The following is a 22,875-nucleotide window of genomic DNA, read 5'->3' on the forward strand; positions in this document are numbered from 1 at the left end:
TTTCCAATAGGAAGAGGGCCATGTGACACATCAAACTTATTGGTAATGTCACAAGAAAAACAATGGTGTGCTTGGTTTCAATTCCCATGTTATTACGGTGTATCCATATAAATGGCGCACCCTGTATAATACTGGACTTATATTTCTACGAAGGTTTAAACTTTGAGAGTGTTTAAACAAGAGAGAAAAGTGTGGAAATGTTTGAGCCTGTCGGAGAAAAGTGTATAAAGTGTGTAGTGAGGGGTTTTACAGCATTAAAACATCGACAATAATTGTTAAAAAATTAAGTTAGCTACTTTGCGTATTTCACCTATTGCAGGTTATTTTTGGAACGTAACTACCGTGATAAACGAGGGACCACTGTATAAGGAAACATAGGATTTTGATATTCATACCAGAGGTACATCTGCTAAAAATGACAGATAGCTATGAATCTCAGTGATACTGAACTTAAGGTCCAGGTCATGAGTCAAGTTTTCTTAAAATCACGTAGGATTTTCATATTCTGCCATAGATGCATCTATTAGGAAGCTGAGGGGTAGCACTGGTGCCCACCATTATTTTTAATGCAGTTTCAGTTAACTATAATAACCTTGTTGCACATGCATCAAAGCTGCTTTTCAGATTTATTTGTAAGAGGCAAACAATGACAGCAAAGTTATCCTGAAAAAAGGATTCTTTTGAACTGGTAATCAAGATAAGCAACTTTTATAACTATTAAAGCGAAATGATGATTTGTAAGCAGGTTGTAGCGAAAGCTTAGATCAGTGTGGCACAGGTTTAATTTAACCACACCAATAAAGAAATAATCTACAAAAAGAGTGATGTCAACAAAGAGCACTGCAAAACAGAGATGCATGCTCTGTTGCAACAGCAGGGCGCTCCAAATGCCTCACAGGATTCTGCACCTGAGCTGCAGACTAAAGAGCCAAACAATGGGAGGGTGTTTTGTTCTGAAACGCAGTCTGTGTATCACGCAAGCGGGCACTTAGGCAAAGGTGACAGATGTTTCCCTGTATCAGACCCGGGAAATAAATAAATAACTCCAAAGTGCAACAAATGAGATGCGTCCACTCCATGTGGCGGACATCTGTGCGGCACACTGCCTCTAGTCGTGGCCGGGTCCTTTCGCTTTAGCATCAAACAACGATTTTTATTCTTCAAGATCAAACGTGTCGCTTTTAGAAGCAGGAAAAAGACTCCGTTTGTGAGGGGAAACACAGTTTTTATCTTGGACTTTGCGTGTCTGTGCATGCATGTTGAATTAAGACCTGTGAGAATAAATACACAAAGAGAAAATGGGAATACACCACTGCGACTAAAGAGACAATTCTGCGAAGCTTAAGAAGTTGATTCAATATCCAAAACGCTGAAACACAGAGTTAAGACTCAGTCATTTTCGACCTTCGACTATTTTAACAACCTGCTGTCACTCTGTTGCAACCGAGCAGATGTGAACTCAGCTCAGTTTTAATTTCCAGGGATGGAAAAAAATCAACTTAGAGGATTTCATTTAAATGTAGGAAGTCTGATGAAAGCAGACCTCTATGTTCTGCCTCATTTCCATCTTTTTTTTCTTAATATGACACACCAGCAGCAGTCTATTGTACATTTTACTTGCAAGTCATGCACATTTGGCTAAACACAGCTCAGAGGCATAATGTAATCAGGGAAGCCATATTCTTGTTGCACAGAATACCCAATATTTTGGAAAATGGGATTCAGCGCATTCTCATCAAACCCCTGGAATGAAATATGAAGAATTTTTATAGCTGTGGTATTTGCTAGAATAATATGCTCGCCAGGTGAATAATCACACTGGCTACGAATGACAAACCAGTGTGCTGTGCCATAAATACGATGGGAATGGGACAGAGGAATTATTATTATCCCTTTAGGAGAGTGTTCTGCTGTTACTGGTCTAAAATATAAGACTAGTGGTTATACATATAAATTTGAACTAACCCTGTTTGGCACTTTATCGCAATTCTCAAAGGCCCTTTCAATAATTCACAGTTGTGGCGACAAGTAGTCCTAAACACTTAAGCCACTGCTTGATAACTGTGATTCACCACACACGGTGACTGAGGGTATAGCTGATACAGCTGAATCTGCAAAAGCTGTAAAATGAATCTGGATGTGTTTTTTTTCCACTAAAAAACACACGACACTGCTTCTATGAGCTATAACGTGGAGTTCAACCTCTCCCAGTTTAAGTTAAACAAGTTTTGAACACAAATTCAAATTAAAGCTGATTTAAATACCAAGTCTTTAAGGGCGCCAATGAAAGATTTAAAGACCCTTGATCTCTTTTTTCCCCCTCGGTGCCAGCTTTTAGAGTTAATTGCTAATTTGTTATTAATAAACATTAACTGTGAAGATATTTCAGTCTTTACCAAAGTGTTAAAGTGAAAAATTCAAAACATTTTTAGAACAATGAATCGTGGATCATTCATGCTCCTAAAGCTTTGAAAAGAATACGATGTATTAGCTTGTGGTGCTAGACCAAAGTCGTGTCACACTCGGGAAAACTTTGTTGACTGTGTGCAACGAACTTGAGATCTTGTTGTCTTTCAAATTATTGTCGAAGCCACATACATGCATCAAAACAGTGATAGAAAAGTAACAAGGCAGCCAGATAGTCATTCAATCTGCTATCAGCCTGCAGTCGAAGCAGTCGTTTGTGATAATAAGAAATTCGCATTAGCTACTTACATTTGTAATCTCTGATAGAAATTCCTCCACAATTAGTGATGCGGCTCTTGCAGGACAACAATTTAACTGCAAAATAACACGTGCCTGGCAACCTTGCTTTCATACAGGTGATAGTGTGCAAAAGTCTTGGGCCACCTATCACATCCGCTATGGCAGATGTGTGAGACACTGATGACGGACTTGAACTGAGAGCGAGCCTTTATTTCGGCAGAGCAGAACACAAACAAAAGCAAAAGGAGACAAAGACTAAACTAGCAAAATTTTAAACTGGGAAAACCTAAAAAAAATATAACTAGAATAAAGAAACTAAAGACCTGAGACGTGGAATACAGAACACTGATGCCTGAAATGCAGTGGGAGGTACGCAGACGATCCAGCAACAAACGGAGGAAGGCAGAGGGTTTGAATCGACAGAGGGATAAAGAGGGAGTAAGACACAGGAGGAGAGCACAGCCGGGAGCAATCACAAACAACGAGACTGGGGGAAGCAAAACGTAGCACACGAGACTATCAAAGTAAAACAGGAAACAAGAGACACTCACAAAGACACAGACTTGACCCTGAGACATGACTGACTGGGGAGACAGGGCACATGAAACTTAAGAAGAGCACAGAGACAGAAACCAAGAGACTAAAAATTATAAATAATAATGAAATCAAAGACTATCAATAATTTAAAACACAAAAAAACTGGGTCACCGAGGACCATGACACCACCCAAATATACATTGAAATACAGTACATAAGGCTAAAAAGCCTTGAGTTTTGTGCCAGTGCTAGCTTTTACACTTTGGGTAATGAATACTGGAATATTCACCTTATCATAAATCCGCTGTATATAAAATAATGCCTTGGTGAATCGAATTTGCTTTAAACCATCAGAATATTTAACTATCATCAAGGTTTTTTTTTTTATTCTGCTCAAATGAAGATGTTTCTTTGGTAATTTGAAATTCCACTTCCCATCCTACCAGAGGTGATGTCAAAACATTTACACCCTAGCTTGCAAATCCGATAAGAGCAGATTAAAAAGGATAGTGATCTCGAATCTGTTATTCATAGATTCCTTGTGACAGTCCTGCTTGAAGAGCCAATAACCTTCAGAGTCCCCACTTTGTGATGGAAAGAAAACAGTTAGCCTGAATTAGTGAACCACATCCAAAGGTTACACAATGGACTTCCACCACTCTGTTACTTGCCAAAACAGCTGATTGATAGGGAACCTATATCAGTTCAAGTCTTTGAAATGCCACAAAGAGGCAGCTTGAAAGAGGACGGATTATGTCCTCTTGGAAACTTGTGATTCCACACCACTAACCTGAGCGTTAAACTGATGGATGATTTCTGATATGTGTTTGGAAATAAAGAAAGGGCAGCTGTGTCACACTAAAGAGGTCAACGAACTCTAGTGAATCCAAAAGGCGGCGTAATGCTTTTGCAGGGGTCCATTTCCTAAACTAGATAAAGTGCGCCGTTGTCGAGGTAAAAAAACCAAAAGCCTTGTTTCTCATTTTCCAAAGGTTTCATTCAGCTGCGTTGGCCTTATCTTCCATCCACAGCCAACTGTATGGACCAACACAGCCTTGATACGACAAGTGTAAGATAAACTTGACAGATCAACTTTTTCGATAGTCACAGCACCCATAAACAACTGGGGCCTCTAATCTGATAATCCACCAATGAAAGATTAGACGCGGGGAGTATTATTGTGTTGTCACTCTTGCTTACAGGGTCACACGGGCTTTAACTGCCAGGGTTAGACATCCCTCGGCAAATCCTGGGAAGGTGTCACATCTCAGCAGGTGAGGTGTGGCGATAAGACAGACCGGGGGGGATATTAAACGGACAAACTGCAATTATCACAGGCATTAATGAGAAGCCAGGAAACTACAGGAGGCTGGCAGGGTGGCTGTGCGATTAGAGACCCGTTCTGTATCTGAGCACTCAGAGATTTGACTTCAGAAACAGTCGCGCATCTATCAACGGCTGTTTGCGCAGTGATATATCCTAAAACCGACCCCCGTAAAATTCACCTAGATTTCACTGGATTTCGAAGGCTCGTCGCGGGAAGCATCTCAAAATCACTTATGTTACAAACGCCATTAGCGCGACATCCTCCTCTGTTCTTTTCGGTTTTGCAGTCCTGCTTCTCTGTACATTTCTGAACCTGACATTAACTATCCGAGCAGCCCCTGCATATGCTCGCTGCTATCTCGCAAGACGAGCCGGGGAGTTGGAGTAATTCAAACATTCTTCAAACTGCAATTTATTTTCCCTGAGTTGTAATTATGGTCTATTAAAATGCAAATGATGTCAATGGCAGAACAGCGCTAATCACTCAATGTCTGTTTATGGGCAGTACAGCCACATTAGAGAGAGAGAGACTCACACAATGAGGACTGAGATGAACAGAGATCCTCTATCAGTGAGGGATCCAATAAATTAGAGTCTCAATAGATTGCATTTCCCCCGGGAATATGAAGATACCGTAATATTCCATTTAAAAAAAAAAAAAAACAGGTTACATACACTGTGCAGCACATTCACAGGCATGCATCAAAAATTCTGTATCTACAACAGTTTCTTATAATTATACATTAAGAACATTTCCATTGGTGGACTGCATTAAGCTGCACGAACCGTCTTCAAGCCATCTCCATGCACACTATTACAGCCGCGTAATATCTGTTTGCAGTGGGTGCAAGCGTGCGCGTGTTAAGCCAAATGTCACACACAGGTGTTAAATATAACAACTTTTCGAGGATAATAAAACCAACAAACACAAAAATGAAGGCCAACGGTTGCTAAAAATGCACGCGATACTTTCTGTCATTCTGAATAAACCAGAAACAGACGATAATGCTACAAGCTCAGTGTTCTACACTTTATCTCAATAACAGCCTTCTGCAAGTAACGGGCTAATTTGGGGGAATAATCCGCACTTTTTTAATTTGTTTCGTTTTTCCACGAAATTACTTTCTGTTTTTTTTATCTTTCCAAATTATGCCTTGCATTATTCCGAGAAAAATGGACAACAGTCGTTGGAACTAATTTTCTATATCATTGACGTCGCGCATTTAAATGTGCTATGTTTTTTTTCTCCCCCTGAACGTCATACGATCCAATTTTAATGTTGTTTAGCTAAAAGCTAAAGTCTCTAATCAAGGAACCAAGACAGAAAAAAAGGCTAAATTTAGGATTTAATCAGCTGTTTATCCTGTTTCTATATCATTTTTGTCTGCCTGCTGATGCCCATGTCAGCTGGATTCTGTGAGCTATATATATCTATTTTTTAAACCATCCCGTATCCATAAATAAAGAAAACCCCGAGGCATACTATAACTATGATGATACCTTATCTTTGCTTCATCCACAATTAATCATCAATGCAAAATCCAACAAAATTAGGGCTTACCCATCAAAACTGTAAATGTTTGAAAATTAGCACCAATTACTGACTACATAAATGCAGATTAAGATATGTTTGATATTTGATTCCCCCCACCCCCACCCTGTTCTAGTCCCAATTTTGGGATGAGACGCCACAGTACGGATGGAGGTCCCGTCCTAAATGCATGAGGTCAACAATGATCCATATTTGAGTTTTATTCATGAATGTGTAGTAGAGGGGCAGAATGTGGTCATGCTCACTACACATGATTTACTGTTGCACCTCATGTGAGTGAAAGGCTCACAAGAGCTGCGCTTATGGAGTGATGACTTTGATGAGCATGAATTACCTCGCCGTTGTAAGCAAGCGGCGCGCTGCGTGCTCCTCTCTCTCTCTGCTGTGTCATTTCAGCACGCCGCTCCTTCGGCGGCTGATGTTTACACATGTGCATGTTCTCCGCTTCCATCACTTTTGCTATGCATTACAGTGAGCCGAGCGGGGGATTAAAGCTTATCTATAATACTGTTAACCATACGCCATGACAACAACCTCATGTCCCCCTCCCCCCACCCTTTACTTATCGGGAGGTTATGCTGCTGACAAGACACGGTGTTATTAATAATCAGAAACTTCTGAAGCGTTCACAGGAATGCAGCGCAACAATGCGGTGTTTCAGTTAAAAAAATGGCAAGAAAATAAATAAAGAAATGAATCTATGCTGCAGATGAAGGGGACGCTCCAAAGTAAAATCAGGTTCATGTTTAGATGTCTGTCCAGAAATACAGCCTGATTTGATTTGAAGACGTGTGGCGGGAGCTTGCATGCTAACGTTTCACTGAGGAAAGGCTGAAAAACAGGCACGTTAAGACAACCCTGCATGCATATGACACGAGCAAAATGTCACAATGTGCACTTAACAAATTGAGAACGAGCTAGCCGCAATGGTAGAGTGCTTTTGTAATCACTGATTACAGGATTTGTGAGTACATAAATAGCACTTTGGCCAGATCAATACTGTCATCGCTCCTTCGTCAGATCACATTAAAAGCAGGAGCTGGGTAATAATGGAAGAGCGGTCGGACACACGCAGTCGTATTCTGTTTGATCGTAAGGGGGTGGGTGTCCCCTAGGGCGCAGTCTCTAGCCTGTTGATAAATTCATCTTTCTCGCCGTCCCCATGGGAGCTTGCCAATGAGTGAGGGGCATTGACTTTTCATTAAGGAGATCACTGCATTGGAAATTGAATTTATTTTGGACTTACAAACAGCTCTGTTGTGTTCTTGAGTCGGCCCGAAGGCCAGAGCAGAATTCCAATACAAAGGTGGCTGAGTGATAACGCTCTCCGTTCCCTACAGTTAAATACACACAGGTGTCAAGAAATAACATGCAAAATTGAGGACTCTGCTATTATAAAGGATTGAGAGTGCTACAGTCGTGCTGTGCAGTGGGCTACTCGTTGCTGTTTGCCTAGTTTGAATTGATAATGGCAGCCTTTGGCAACAGCGATGCATAAAAGAAATGCACAGCATATGAATGTTACTAGAGTGGTTGACACGGCCGTGAAGTACTTGCTTTATACTACCATCAGTATACTGGCGATTTCACTTGGCAGGAGTTATAAGAGAAAATGCATAGGCAGAGACCACCCTCACTAACTTCTCATGCTTACTCATGTCCTGTTTTTATATAAGCAGGCCTGAAAAACAACAGACACCACACAGTTGGTAAAAGAGCTTCAAGGGTTACTCCAAGGAGGCTTTCAAGAGTAAAGAGGAGAAATAGGAAGCACACTGTGTCCCGTAGTTGTTTTAACCCTTATATACATGGGTTAAACAGCGGTCGCCAACCTTTTTTGCGCCCGGTTTATGTCTGACAATATTTTCACGGACCGGCCTTTAAGGTGTCGCGGATAAATGCAACAAAATAAAACCAGAACCTGTAACAAAAGAAAGATTTATTCATAACACACGGGGAAAAGACCCAGGGTAAACGAGTTAACGATTAAAAAAAAAAAAACGTAAAATAACGTAAGAACCCTGAAAACCATAAATTTCACACTGGAGCCTCAACTCTCGCGACCCGGTACCAAACGACTCGGTCTGTGGCCCGGGGGTGGGGACCGCTGGGTTAAAACATGCATGAGTTTTTGAGACTTCTACAGGGAGTGCAGAATTATTAGGCAAGTTGTATTTTTGAGGAATAATGTTATTATTGAACAACAACCATGTTCTCAATGAACCCAAAAAGCTCATTAATATCAAAGCTGAATGTTTTTGGAAGTAGTTTTTAGTTTTAGCTATTTTAGGGGGATATCTGTGTGTGCAGGTGACTATTACTGTGCATAATTATTAGGCAACTTAACAAAAAACAAATATATACCCATTTCAATTATTTATTTTTACCAGTGAAACCAATATAACATCTCCACATTCACAAATATACATTTCTGACATTCAAAAACAAAACAAAAACAAATCAGCGACCAATATAGCCACCTTTCTTTGCAAGGACACTCAAAAGCCTGCCATCCATGGATTCTGTCAGTGTTTTGATCTGTTCACCATCAACATCAACCACAGCCTCCCAGACACTGTTCAGAGAGGTGTACTGTTTTCCCTCCTTGTAAATCTCACATCTGATGATGGACCACAGGTTCTCAATGGGGTTCAGATCAGGTGAACAAGGAGGCCATGTCATTAGTTTTTCTTCTTTTATACCCTTTCTTGCCAGCCACGCTGTGGAGTACTTGGACGCGTGTGATGGAGCATTGTCCTGCATGAAAATCATGTTTTTCTTGAAGGATGCAGACTTCTTCCTGTACCACTGCTTGAAGAAGGTGTCTTCCAGAAACTGGCAGTAGGACTGGGAGTTGAGCTTGACTCCATCCTCAACCCGAAAAGGCCCCACAAGCTCATCTTTGATGATACCAGCCCAAACCAGTACTCCACCTCCACCTTGCTGGCGTCTGAGTCGGACTGGAGCTCTCTGCCCTTTACCAATCCAGCCACGGGCCCATCCATCTGGCCCATCAAGACTCACTCTCATTTCATCAGTCCATAAAACCTTAGAAAAACCAGTCTTGAGATATTTCTTGGCCCAGTCTTGACGTTTCAGCTTGTGTGTCTTGTTCAGTGGTGGTCGTCTTTCAGCCTTTCTTACCTTGGCCATGTCTCTGAGTATTGCACACCTTGTGCTTTTGGGCACTCCAGTGATGTTGCAGCTCTGAAATATGGCCAAACTGGTGGCAAGTGGCATCTTGGCAGCTGCACGCTTGACTTTTCTCAGTTCATGGGCAGTTATTTTGCGCCTTGGTTTTTCCACACGCTTCTTGCGACCCTGTTGACTATTTTGAATGAAACGCTTGATTGTTCGATGATCACGCTTCAGAAGCTTTGCAATTTTGAGACTGCTGCATCCCTCTGCAAGATATCTCACTATTTTTGACTTTTCTGAGCCTGTCAAGTCCTTCTTTTGACCCATTTTGCCAAAGGAAAGGACGTTGCCTAATAATTATGCACACCTGATATAGGGTGTTGATGTCATTAGACCACACCCCTTCTCATTACAGAGATGCACATCACCTAATATGCTTAATTGGTAGTAGGCTTTCGAGCCTATACAGCTTGGAGTAAGACAACATGCATGAAGAGGATGATGTGGACAAAATACTCATTTGCCTAATAATTCTGCACTCCCTGTATATCATCAGTGTGACTTTTCTTTTCCCACCGAAAAAATGAAATAAATAAATTGCCTGATACATTTTTAAGAAATAAACTGCAAAAAAAAAAGAAAAAAATGCCTGATGCAGTAAATATATGCAAATTAATATATATAGACATAAATATATATACATACAAGGTTAATTTCTCCTGGTATTCTCCACAATGTTTTTCATTTAATTAAAAAAAAAAAAATCTCCCAGATGTGAAGAAATTCATTCATGAAAATCACTGTTGTAACCGCTTTTATTTATTCCGTAGGACATCTATCCATTCAAGCGAATGGGTTTGGTTAACCCGTAAACGAGATTAATTTAATAGCTCCACTGCTTCTTAACAGTGCATTATTGGCCTTATGGTTTCATCGCTGGGTAGTCAGTGTTATTTAATGCTGGGATTTTACGACCTATGGGCGTTCGGGAAAATATCAAGGGTCACTCCGCAGCACTGTACCTCCCACCTATGCAAAGCTTTTCCACTTCATCCATTTCATCAAGGTGAGCTAAAGTGTTTACCCCATTAATTTATTTCAGCTAAAGCCAGAGCACTGACCCATAAAATGAGCTAAGATAATACTGACCTTAACATGGTCTTCTGCACATGGAGGTAATTGCTAAGGCTCCAGATCAATCAATATTGACTTGCCAGTTTTTTTTAAACCTCCTTTTTTCCCACCCTCTGTTGCTTGAGCTGAATGTGTAAAATTGGCTTTAGACGGATGGAGAACATATCCCTGATAGTTTAACCTTTATCTAGCTAACATGTTCACTTATCTGTACAATTATAGATTTTGCCAGTCAAGCTGTTTTACACCAAATCTGTTAAGTGTTAAAAGACGGGAGTACAGCTTGGATTATTTTGGATACCCTCCCTGCGTGTTCGTATGTGTTAGCTGAATCTTCTGTATGATCTGTTGCCACATGCAACGCCATCACATTCAAACAACAAATTCCACACGCTACATCTTTGCAGGCGCACATGCATGCCTTTACATCACAATGTACTCGAAGGCATTTAATGCTTTTTTTCCTTTAATTTTTCAAGGTAGGGGCACAGACTTAGCAGGCATTTCCATCTTGACTTGATAAATCTCACAATCTTCTTTTCCTTGCCACACTGAAGTAATTTATTTTCTATCTCTCCGAGCTATATTTTCCAGTTAATATTTCATTTTTTTTTCATACAACCTGACAAAGGATGCCACAAGGGATGATAAGAATTCTGAAACCTTTGCACTCTCTCTCTCTCCCTAGATACAGGGTTTACCTTGACAAATGTTTGAAGAAGTAAGGCCTCTAAAATAACTTCGATTCTAGTGTTTTGTTCTTCTTTCGTCACACACGAAAAAAAAAAGCTATACGCTTGTCTTCACTTGGGTATGCCGTTCAGGAATGGCGAGGATTGACGACAGATGTTTACGTAAGTGCGTTCGGCTTCACGGGTGATTCCAACCAACCACTGGGTTACAACCTGCACCGAGTATCTGATGATAACATCAAAAACAACACACGCGCTACGAACATCTACCTCCTTCAGGTAAAGATCACAAAGGCTGGCTGACTAGAGACGCTATTTATGGAGTTCTCAATCAGCAAATCCTGATTGTGTCAGTCAGACCTATTTTCATTCCTGCCGGCTAAACATTCATCATTCATTCGCTGCAAATGCGTGCAGTTTTGATTCGGGATTGTGAGGGGCGATTTTAAAGTATTAACGTTCTCGTACCAAAAAATAAACCTACTGTCCAGTGATTTCCAAAGCCTGCTTGTGCAGAACCAAACGACTTGTTCCTTGAGTGATGGGTAGCAGTTTCCTTCTGGCTATTCAACTCGCCCTTAATTTGAATTTGATAAGATTTCCTTCAGAGACATTGTTAGGCTAATGTAAATTTGGAGGCACGACTAGAGCCTACAGCTGGCTTAACTTTGATGAGGTGTTAATATCTAATATCAAAAAGCAGATAAAAACCCTTATTAGCCCCAGTGGTCTTGCTAGAGTGGGAACTTATTACACAGAGTAGATGAGATCAAAGCAGATGAAGTAATAAGACTGCCGGGGGCTTTGTTACATGTCCTTAAGCTTTCCGACGGGGTCAACTTAATTTTGTGACTTAAATGCTGAGGGTTTACGAATGCAGACAAGCCGACATTGTTTGAGAAATCTAATTCAGACTCTCGTATTTCATAGACTGCAACATCTGGGGGATTACAGTGTCTCGAGCCAGAGGCAGTTTGATAATCGGTTGTCATTTTAGGAGTTGTATGCCCTTCGCAGCTTCGGCGGTTTCTAAAGGTCTTTGGTTCAATCAAATATTTGTGAGATTAGCTGGGCTGCACTCCTTTCAAGAACTATTTCCATGTGGGATGGGTTTTAATGTTTGCCTTTGGGCTTTTGTAGTAGAACACTCTGAAAATATGCCGGACGAGTGATAATTTTGGACTCTGAAAGTTATTTTGAGAGAAAAATGCGGCCCTGTTTTAATAGCCAGCGAGGAATAACATACACTATGAACTCAAACCAGCTTGAAACGTGATCGTAACGTAAACAGACGCGGACAGGGACCACTGGGGCTGTGTTTGAAATGCAGCAGATGTGGTAAATTTCTTTTAATATGTATCATTATTGATTTCTTGTAATCTTACAGCCCCCTAATCACTGGACGATTGTACAGTAGATCCACTATTACACACAGCAGGCTGAAGACATGTAAGTAATAGACTTCCTCGATCTCACAAGAAAGCACCAAGTAAGCACACTGTTTGTATGCCAGCAATCAATGCTGTGGACTTAGAGGAATGAGCTTTTGACTGAGTGACTGAGGGATGGCATCAATACCAAACATTCACCCTAAACAAGTCGGAAAACACCTTCGGTTCCTGCACCGTGTCCCATTGATTTCTATTCAGCTCAACGCAGATTCTGCAGCATTTAGACATTTAATTCCCTCTCAAGCAAAGTCATTACACAGTCGAGCATTTAATTAAGCAATCACAGTGGTGCAATCTGAATGATTCAGTGTCTAAATGAGGGCCAAGTTTCCATTATTGTGCCTTTGCAGTTCCTAACAAAGCCGCTTGTAAAATGTTCAGATTTACGGAAATATTTCATGTCTCCGAAACGCATCCCCTCCTTTCACATATCAGTCGCACATCTTCTCAGCATGTCAAAAAGTTCACAAACAAACAAAACAGTCCACTTCTCTCACACTCAAAAATCCACACAGTTACGTTCTTAATTAAGTGTGTTAAAGGGTTTTTTGAGATAGAAGGAGCCAGGTATTCACGGCTGACCTATTTCCACTGCAAAAGAAACATAATTTTAGGGGCATGGGCACAGATGTGTCTGAGGATGTGCTGGGGAGGTGTTCTCTCCTTTCCACGCCTCTGTGAACAGGGCGACAGTTTATTATGTCTGGATATAGCCTGTGCGTGTGCTTGGTTCGCCTTTTCCCAAATGAGCTCAGCTGTAGTGACATTGAAATTCACAAAATGTTCAAAGCTGGTCAGTCAGTGCAGCTTGTGGTGGCTTTCGTAATGAAATTTGGACAATGCCAAAAAGGGGATTTATCTGAACCCCATTGTTTTTATTTATTTGCAAATCGAGTAAATCTAATTTTCTTAAGACTGTCGAGTCATTTTTTTCACAAGTAATTATCCTGGAAATTAGTCCTGTGATGCAAAACGGACAAATTTATGCCCTGAAGTTTGGAAGATAAAGAAATGTGTATAAATTATAATACCCTTACAAATATACATCTCCAGTAAATAAGGGAATTACATTAATTGAAAGTTTGTCTTTGTTGCTTTAATGCCACTTGCCCAACCAGTTAAAAGTTAAGAAAAAACAAGTACCAACAATGGAAAAGTAGGAAAGAAAATGACTATTTCTAACTTGTGATTGGGTGGGCAGACTGCAGCCGGCCTTTCAAACATGCCCACTGCTCAAGAAACACACAGAGCTCTGAAGCCGGCAGATTCCTCAGCTACAAAGAATTCATTCTGATGGCTCAGCATGCATGCAGACATTTCTCACTGCTTGAGAAAAATCACATGCATAATTTCCTCTAAGTCATGTACGGAATGAAACAAATTACTGTTCTAAGATTTTGTGCATGACATTTGACAGCTATTATATACAAATAATAATAAAAAAAAATTAAGATGTTAGAAACTGGAGACCATTCCAGCATCTAGCCCTGAAACAGCGACCTACTGCTCCTGTTTCCCATATGTTATTTCAACGAGTCCGTCCTGATCTAAAAAGCTAAAAAATCACAGCTTGTTTTTTAAAAGAAAAACAACACACTATTTAGTAACACTTATATCTGATATCTGTGCTTCTCTCCACCTCCACTGTTCTGGGTGTAATCACCTGCGGAGGGGGGGTTACATGGGAAATGGGTTAAATGGGGGTTAAAGACAAAAGGAAGAGATTAAGACTAATATATAACTAAAAGAATCAAAGGATTCAAAAATGTGGGCATTAGTTAATTCAGAAATTTGACATAAATTGCCAATTATATTAGTTTGCCTCTTTTTTATGTACATTTCCACTGATTATCCTGTTTGTTTGGTTACCGACTGAACTGATTCACTTTTAAATTCATTTTTCTGAGTATATGATTTTCTGCATTCTTTTAAACTTTTTTTAACACTCACCTTAAACCTCCCCTTATCACCTTATTACCTGGGCATTTATTTGTATACGCTTTTGTACACTTCTGCATTTTCATTGTCTGAAACAGAAGCCTGTCATTGAAAGTGTTGTATGGAGTTAACTTTCCAATGTCCTCAAACATATTTGCACAGACAGTCTTACATATAATAATAATGGATTGGATTTATACAGCGCTTTTCAAGGCACCCAAAGCACTTTACAATACCACTATTCATTCACTCTCACATTCACACACTGGTGGAGGCAGCTACAGTTGTAGCCACAGCTGCCCTGGGGCAGACTGACAGAAGCGAGGCTGCCATATTACACCATCAGCCCCTCTGGCCAACACCAGTAGGCGGAGTGTCTTGCCCAAAGACACAACGACCAGGACAGAGAGCCCGGGGATCGAACCGGCGACCTTCCGGTTACAGATGCGATTCCCAACCCCCCTGAGCCACGGTCGCCTATGTATGTCTGATTTATCTTGAGGAGTTTTTTTGTTTTGTTTTGTCGTTGTTGTTGTTTTTTTTCTATTGTCACATCTGTCTCATTTTCTCTGTATGCACTCATGCCATCTTTAAAATTCCCCTTCAGTTCTTTGCTCATATATAATATTACTTCAGTATTTGTGATGATTCAACAAAAATGATTTTAAAAAGTCAGCTTTGAACGGTATTCTTTAGAGTAGATTTTATTACTAAAGGGCGAACTGACCTTTGACCTTCTATACAAATCTGATGCTAAACTAAGCTAATCAGTTTTAAGCTAATGTCACTTTAGCTTTACTGTATGATTCTCATGCAACTCTGGAATAAAATAAATAAACAATTGTATTTAATAAAGGATAGAAAGTGTGCCTTATAAAAAGAGAGATAGACAATTTACACACACACACACACACACACACACACACACACACACACACACACACACACATATATATATATATATATATATATATATATATATATATATATATTATGGATGTTTGTATATATAAATTGTCTATCTCTCCCTTTAAGTTGAACTTTGACATTCTAAACTCAGACTACAGATGTTAATCAAAGTCAAAACTTAATCCAGGCCTGATAAGATGCTCTATTTAACAGCCTCCTTTTAGCAGGGGGCTCGATCAGGTGAAATGAAGAGGAACTGATTGCTTGTGGTGATTGTGCTGATTACATTTTAAATTTAAAACTTTCCTCCTCGTACATGGTCCTGAACACTTTTCCAGACAATGACATGGCAGACTTAGTAAATGCCAAGGTCCCTGCAATCGCATAGACTGACAGTGAAAAACAACACTTCTATTTCATCTACAGATGTCTTTATATTATTACATTACGAGTGTAAGTATATGTGTTTCTAAAACATTAGTTATGTGCAAATAGCCACTTTCCTACTTGTCCAAATCCTAACCTCTACCATTGGTAAAATGTATAAAATAAGGCCGAATTATTCCCAAAAGATGAAAATGCTGCTATAGTTTCCCAGGGAAAAGCATTTTCCGCAGTATTCTGTTGACGTTTTGCCACAGCAGCAGTAATCATGAGCATGTTTTCAAAGTTTGATAAAACAATCATGTTTTGTGGGAAGGAGAGTTCAGCCGTGCTGACCTTCCTTTCTTCTGACTGCGCCCTGAATTCACAATGATTGAGATCCGTGTTGCAATTCCCCCCCTAGTTAAAACATTATGGATGTTTGTATTACAAGTGTCACATAAATGACATTTGAAAATGTACAGCGCGTGTTGTGGGAAGCGGGTAGAGGCGAGGTTATTCTTTGCCAAGTGCTGAAGTACATAAATGAGTTAATAAAATTACAATTTCAAAATGAGAACAATTAAAATATTGTAACGGATTACAAGCTAAATCTAACAATGCTCGGTGTAGGCACAGCAGGCAGTTGTAAGCATGATCACAAGCTTTACCATCAAACCTCTTACTGTGACAGAAATGGGCGGAGTGACAAATCATTTTACACAATCTTATAATGTTTTCGGAACTTTTGCATCCTGGTAGGTTTAATGTCATGGCAACAGTATCAGTTCCATTCCATGAAAATCAACCAATCATTTTGCATCTTTTGCAAGTCATACTCCAAAAATCTATGTGCTGGCTTGACATCACACATTACAGAGCTGATGGCAAACTTACATGTGACCTTTCTGCATGTGCTACAGCTGTGAAAAGTTAACTGTGAGCAGGAACGTATTCATTTCCAAACACTTGGAGCTAAAGCACAGGGAAACACTGAAATGACTGTATGTATTAGTTTATGTCTCATAAAACAAAGCAGCTCAGGACTTTATGCGTCATGCATAAAAAGCCTTAGCCACATTGTTGGAGGGGGAAAAATATAATTCAATAAAGTCAAGATCTTGATGTCAAATAAATGAATAACTGGGATAAACTATTGCTTCATATTATGCATCACATTAGCATTCAATTTTGTCTACCTGAGCCTGCTCGTGTAGTTAGAGCATGTAAATGCCAAGATTAAACACAGGGGTTACAAAATACTGGATTTTAAATTGGTTATCTAAAGTCTCCTATAAGTACAAAACATCAAGAGTGCTTGCAGACACTTTTGCTTGGGAAAATGACAAGCTGAAGGTTACAGCAACTGCTAATCTACAACATTAGCTCCATGAGCAACTTGACGAGAGGCCAAGATTAGCATTTTTTCCCCGTCTGCTGTCTGTTAAGTGTTCTTTTCAAGTCAGTGAAGAACCTCTGTGTATTTTACAGAGTGTATCTCTAAGTATAAATATATTGCGTAGAAAAATTCTTAAATGAATACACATAATATAGTCTATCGCATCTATGACAGGAAATCAGTCGTATCAGTGAAAAATATATTTCATATTTATTCAAAATCTTAACTTACCTGTCCCCATCGCCATTAACATACATGCACAAACACATGCATGAGTGACGATAATCAGTCCAAAACCTGATAACGTTAAAGATAAACCCCAAAGGGAAGAGTAAAATCCTTAGAGGGGCCTACCTTGAGGTCGAAGGTGTGAAAGTCATGGAGCATTCTCTCTCCCGAGACCTGTGACAGAGCAGGGGGGAGGGGGGGGAGACGTCAGTCATGATTACGCCTCAGTGCAATTACAGGGCAACTCCCCTGACAGTGATTGATCAATGAGGAACTCCTTTAATGAAGACAAGGACTCAGGGGCTTCCAGGAGCAAATTGGCAAAAGTAAGAAGTGGGAATAGTGTCCCAGATTGCCGAGCCTATAAGAGGATCATCCCGTCTGCAGCAGCAGTTCTTTGGTAGTGGCAGAAGTACAGTATTCACAGGTACATGCCTGACTTTAGCCAGCTGAAAGTAAATTAACTGCATTGATATTTAAAGTTAGATTATGATTGATTCTTGTCAACAATTTCTGTTGTGTAAGAATTTGTGCTGACACTAAGATAGCACAATTTTTGCAGTGTAGTGTTTAAACTATGGAGTACTATGTGGATATTTTGTGATACAGTACAACGTCTAGGATTGAAGGATGATAGTAATACGAGCTTGGAAATGTAACGATGTACTATAAAGAAGTCTGCTGTTAACATGCAAAGATGCATCTTTGAGAAATCATCTCTGTGTTGTCTTTGAATGAAAATGCACATAAAGCTTTTGTGTATATATGTTTAAATGGGCACTTAAATGAAATGAAAATGTTTACCCTTACTGCTAACTCTGAGAGGTGTCCAGAGTTCGCTGATTCTATTCTAAGTTCCTTTACGAACTGCTAAGTTTCAGACAAAGTTGACACAGGGCTATGCCCACTATTATGATGTTGGCTCGCTTTAACTTTAAACAAAGAATGTGCGAAAAGAACTGAACCGTAGTCTAAAATAGCGCAGACAAATCCCTTTCCAAGTGTTGCTATATAAATGTGCGTGTAGTCATATTTAAAGCAGACTTTAATTAGTATAACATGGTTTTAATCTTCAGCCCTGACAAATGGAGCAATCCAATTATTGTGTTATTTGTCATCATCATCATCATGTGTGCCACATTTAACACACACACATAAATTATCTGAGAGGATAAAACTGTAATAGCCACGTGTGGTCATGGTAAAGATTCACAGGGAGATGCTGGCACGGGCTAGAGCAGGGGAGGGAAATTAATTTTCCCAAGGGGAAACATGGGAAACTGGGAATGTTGTTGGGGGCCGCACTAAAAAGCTTGTAAAGACATGGGAAGAGTATTTGCCCACCTCTGGCCCAGAGGAAACCTGACCCCAGATTTAACAGGGGGGTAGTTTAAAGTGCAAAACTAAAAGCTAAGAAAACGTCAGGATGGATACAACCTGACTTTAGAGATTAAGACTCGCAGTAGTATCTAGCCGCACCATGTGTTACCTTCTAAATGAAAGTGGGCTTCAAGCCACAGTGCTTCTGGGTGAGTTTTCTTGGGACAGCTGAAACAAAATTGGAGCTTTGTGCTAAGTCACATCAGCCTTGTGGTCATGGTAGAAAAAAAAACAACTTTTTAAAAAAAAGAAAAGTACACCATCACACACCATAGGGTCGTGTTGCTGCATTAGGCACAGTGTGCTTGAATCTGCAAAGGACACAATAAAATCAAGGTATCCAGGCAGTTGCTGGTCATGGTTTTTCCAACAGCATAATGAGATATAAGATAAAATGAATGAAAACAAGAATAAGTAGAAAACACTGGCTTGATGATATTTATTGGGCACATATCAGTAGTCCTGATGCACTTTAGTGCTTTTAACTCTGTTACACAAAACAGGCTGGGCTCAAGGGCCACTTAAACATGACTGCCTCAGTTGGACTGTCAAGAACAGCCTCATTGTTAAAACACCAGAGAACAAGGAAATCAGGCCCTTGAGGCAAAAGCTTCGTATGCCACTGTGTTGAAATTCAGTTCTTGATTTACACCTGCAACACTGTGTGCAGAAAAGTGGACTGCCTTGTAGTCTGACCTACCATAAGGGAGGACATATTTACTTTGTGTTCTATTCATGCCATGTACACAGGTGAGTAGGGCACTTGTCAAAACCAGACAGCCCTTCAAGCAAAACATCTGAATGACCCTTGAGGCACGTGCACAGATAATCAAAAGGACAGAGAAAGATTAATATGGAGACACATATGTTGATACTGCCAAAGAGGAGAAGTTCATACTGGAAGTTTGGACCTGAGTGGTATTCAAACTGGGAATGTGGGACTGGAGACACTAATTAAGAAGATCCACTTGTGTGGTATTAATAGGTGCATCTGCACTTGACACAGTATTTTAGGAAAACACACCTACACCTATCCTGAACTCTACAATTCAATTTTATTTAATGACACACATTATTTGTGTTATATGCAAAAAAGAGATAAATAATCCTGCCTCAAAGCTGCTTTTCTGGTAGTTCCCGATACAGCCGATGACTCCAAGACCACAGTTTTCTGTGATGATGCATATGCGCACACAAGAGGACTGAAAGAGATCTAGAATGAACACCAGAAGGCTGAAATTGAATAATTTAGAATTCAATTGCCTAAGAAGAGCTAAAGTTTAGCTACACAGGATCTATGGCAGAGAGGGAAAAATGTGTGTTTCCTGACTAAGTGCGGTTGGCATGTCGCTGCTGGAGGTTTAGGCTTTTGCTAGGCTAAATCTCTCACAAAAAGTGGATGCCAAGCGGGTAGTAGTTCGCATCGAAAATGCCAACTTGTCTGCAAACATTTGTCAAGTGGTAATAAAACTCAAATCACAGAAAACGTTCACTGGAGGGGGGGGGGGTCACTAATCAGTCTCTAGGTCCGCATTAATCGGACTTAATAAACTTGCCTGCCTCAGCAACTGTCCTCATTGTCCAGGAACCACACGCCAACCGATCGAGAAACACACTTAAATGGGTCCTTGGGCTGGTGTGACTGGGGTCTAATGTGATATCATTTCTTTATTGTTGATGAAGCACAAACATCTGAGTTATTTAAAGCTGGCTGTGCAGCTGTAAGTTCATACTTTAACCAGCTAAGACTATCTAAAGCGGTGGCCCCCAACCCCCGGTCCTTGAGTCGTTTGTTACCGGGCTGTGAAATTTATGATTTTCAGGGTTCGTTATTTTATTATCGTTTTTCTCGTTAACTCTGTTTCCCTGGTTGTTTTCCCATGTGTTATGAATAAATCTTCTTTTTTTTGGTACTGGTACTGGTTTCATTTTGTTGTATTTATCCGCGACACCTTAAAGGCCGGTCCGTGAAAATATTGTCGAACATAAACCAGTACGTGGCACAAAAAAGGTTTGGAACTGCCACCTAACTCTGCTATCATTGAACATTCAGAGTTTAGCATAGCAAAAGTATGAAGCTCAATCACATATGTAATGGATTTTGTCATCTAGTGCTGTTACCCCTCCCCATCCGGCAGCAAAAAACTATGAGTATATATACTATAACTATAAGCTGGGATATCTTTAGTGTAACAGCTGCTCAGCTCGTAGCAGTTCTAAAACAGTCGGCTTTACTTTTGCTTTATACCGTTTGTATGAACAACAACAGCTGTATTTTCATTTTACCAGTGTGTGTTGCACTTTGGTTCCCATAGAAACTAAGTCCAGTCACCCACCGATAGCGAGGGTACAACTCTGTGAGTGTCTGTAGAGTGGATGCATTATAATAGATCTGACTGTGTCAGCCGTCTCTGGACATAATTGCCAGTAATCAGTACTTAGGCAGCGTGTTATGCAACATCAGGGCTGCCGTATATAGATCAGTTCTATCTCAAGTGACTTTTTTGAAACTGCGAACATTTAGTGCCATAAAAAAGTGTAGGCAGGACTCCATCACACCAGACTACATACTGTGATCATCGACTCTAAACACACGATTTGTCTGGGGGTTTGCTGTGCACTGTATACACAGTGTACTGTATAATATGGTGTAGCATACTCTAGGTGCTGGAAATACTGTGCCTGAAATCTGAAGACATCTACCTTTACCCAAAAAGGCTGAAAATACAAAGGATTACACCATTTGCTGTAAAAGGTTTCACATTTCTCACACACTTTATTTTGGTAAAGTCACAGAGACTTTGATAGAACAATCAAATTAGTTTGAAACATTCATGAATCTACGAGAAAGGTTGAATGTTTTTTTAAGCTTATTTCTGAATGTGGATTCTTTCAAGTTTAAAGCTATGATGCTATCAGATAATTTAAAACATGACTGAGGCGCAATTAGAACTTGAATAGCATAGATTAAAAGTATTGGGCTTTGACAGCGATGGATTAACTAAATGTGTCATGATCTCCTTCATGAACAAAAATTGCCCTTCCTAATTTACATTTTTGGTCAACAAGATTAAAACAAACTAGCAAGAGTCTGTTTTAAATCTGCTGGTTCTCAATCTATAAAATGTGCTCCACTTAGCGTTTACAGATGATAATTAACTTAATTTATATTCTTATTTATTTTTAGCTTTTGTTTTTGTCATTTAAAATATTGCTGTATAATTTAGACTAACTGGCTATTAGGTGAATGTAACAATTTTATTTTCACAGTTAAATGGGTCCTCAGGAGCTTCAAGAGCTAAAAAGGGCAATCATTTGCCCAGCGGACCTGCTTGCCTCAGCACTTAAAAGGGACACGTTTAAATGTCCAGCTTTCACCTGGGAATGGCCCACAAGGGGTACTCCTGAAGGGGGCTGGTGGGGCTGGGTCGATGCTGAGGTCCCAGAAAATTGCAAAGTCATCCATCACATTAATGAGTCATGTCACTTTATTTATTTAAAAAAGAAGACTTTTTCCATCCCTTGGATGTTCCCCACTATCATGATGCTGCATTTCATCAGTGCAGGCTGGAGTTAATCGAGGCAAAAGCAGGGCAAGACTCAGGCTACAGTAGTGCAGGTAGTCAGCCAAGTGGAGCTGATTACAGCTAAATGTCGCTCACTTGTATTCGAAAAGCAGTAATCCAAGTTTGGCTGAGCTTTTGGGATGCATATGTGGATGTGGGGTAATTTGGACTTGAAATCAGCTCTGGTTATTAGCAGTTGGGCAAGCTTTGGGCCAAAGGCGGCCCATTCATCACACTCGCAGCACTGGTCTGCGCAACCAGTTGTGCCAGATTGAGATCAGGCCAGGAAAAAGTTTGGTTTATGTAGTAAATGTCAGTTGAATAATGTCAGAAATTTTAGGTTATGGGGTTATAGGGGAAAAATACATAATATTTAGACTTTGTTTAAATTCTATATAACAATAGTACCAGAGCAGAAATTACAGTCTGAATTAAAACCCTCCCCCAGAAGATTAGTTGGAGGTTAAAGCGGAGTAGAGAGTTGCAGCCGAAAACTGCACTGCTGTCAGGATATGAGCTACCAAAACCGACAAGTATCAGGTTATAGTACATCAGA

At 40.0% G+C, this 22,875-nt stretch overlaps 1 protein-coding gene across 22 annotated transcripts in view; it reads right to left on the reverse strand.

The window, feature by feature from the left end:
- ptprda (protein tyrosine phosphatase receptor type Da) overlaps positions 1-22,875 on the reverse strand; it is a 406,188-nt gene that overhangs the window by 187,709 nt on the left and 195,604 nt on the right. For all 22 annotated transcript variants that reach the window (XM_026161910.2, XM_026161898.2, XM_026161908.2 and 19 more), the window contains exon 8: positions 17,500-17,547. The gene's annotated coding sequence lies outside the window, so the exon portion shown is untranslated. The remainder of the gene's footprint in view (positions 1-17,499; positions 17,548-22,875) is intronic.

Source organism: Astatotilapia calliptera, chromosome 3 (assembly GCF_964374335.1).
Source record: "Astatotilapia calliptera chromosome 3, fAstCal68.1, whole genome shotgun sequence".
Classification (NCBI taxonomy): Eukaryota; Metazoa; Chordata; class Actinopteri; order Cichliformes; family Cichlidae; genus Astatotilapia; species Astatotilapia calliptera.